We start from the raw sequence: 1,025 nt of genomic DNA, 5'->3' as shown, positions 1-1,025 counted from the left end.
AAAACATTTAGTTATATTATTACTTCGATTTGCATGAACTGAGTGTTACACATATATTCTTAATGTCGCTGAAAACGAATCTGAAGTCAGATTTTCAATATTCAAAACAGCTAATCCAATACGGAGGGCAAACGATTATGTTTTGACCAATTTTTACCAAAAATGTATTTTCGTTATTTACGTTTAGTCTGCAATTCAAGGAGTATTTATCAGCCCTTCCTCTACCTCTGATTGTTCCTAGACAGCAACTTCCTGTTCTTCTTGGCAGGAAAAGCCGATCTGTCTAAGCTGGATATGCAGCACTCGGCAGCCTGCACTTGATATTCGTCCGTATTTTCGGTGAGTATGTTTGCATGCATTCTGCAGTATGAATCCTTTTGAGCACGTGCGACACGGGACGAGTTATCATCTACATCTATATGGATACCCTGCAAAACACATTTAAGTGCCTGGCAAAGGGTTCATCGAATCACCTACACAACTGATAATTAATTGAAACCCTCAGCTGCCGACAGGTGTTGTTGATATACTTCGATGGGGACAGCTGAAAAGTGTGCCGCTACTGGGACTCGAACCCAGGATCTCCTGCTTACAAGGCAGACGCTCAATCCATCTGAGCTATCGAGGGCACAAATGAACAGCACGACTGCAGGAATTTATCCCTCGCACGCTTCCCGTGAGACTCACACCCCGAACCGCCCACAATCCGATTACGTAATGTACTTAATAGGTATTTGTCCATCCACTCATTACTGGCTCACACTAAGGTGACGATTCCCGTAAGATTTCCGGTAGCCTGTGCGCATTCGCACAGACGAAGGTCAATGGCTGGGTGACGTTTAACCATAGATATGAAGATAGTAACTGTTCTAGAAAGAACAGGCGCCACTGACGACCGTGCAGCTCTTCTAGAATACATGATAGACCGGCCGATGTGGCCGAGCGGTTGTAGGCACTTCAGTCGGGAGCCACGCGACCGCTACGGTCGCAGGTTCAAATCCTGCCTCGAGCATGGATGTGTGTGA

At 45.6% G+C, this 1,025-nt stretch overlaps 1 non-coding gene across 1 annotated transcript; it reads right to left on the bottom strand.

Moving 5' to 3' along the window:
* Nucleotides 1-554: 554 nt before the first annotated feature.
* Nucleotides 555-629, bottom strand: Trnat-ugu (transfer RNA threonine (anticodon UGU)). Its single transcript has one exon. It is a non-coding gene; the product is annotated as a tRNA-Thr (tRNA).
* Between the last annotated feature and the right edge of the window lie 396 nt (nucleotides 630-1,025).

This window comes from Schistocerca gregaria, unplaced genomic scaffold (genome assembly GCF_023897955.1).
Source record: "Schistocerca gregaria isolate iqSchGreg1 unplaced genomic scaffold, iqSchGreg1.2 ptg000224l, whole genome shotgun sequence".
NCBI classification, from domain to species: Eukaryota; Metazoa; Arthropoda; class Insecta; order Orthoptera; family Acrididae; genus Schistocerca; species Schistocerca gregaria.
This window is presented reverse-complemented; position numbering and strand designations above follow the sequence as displayed.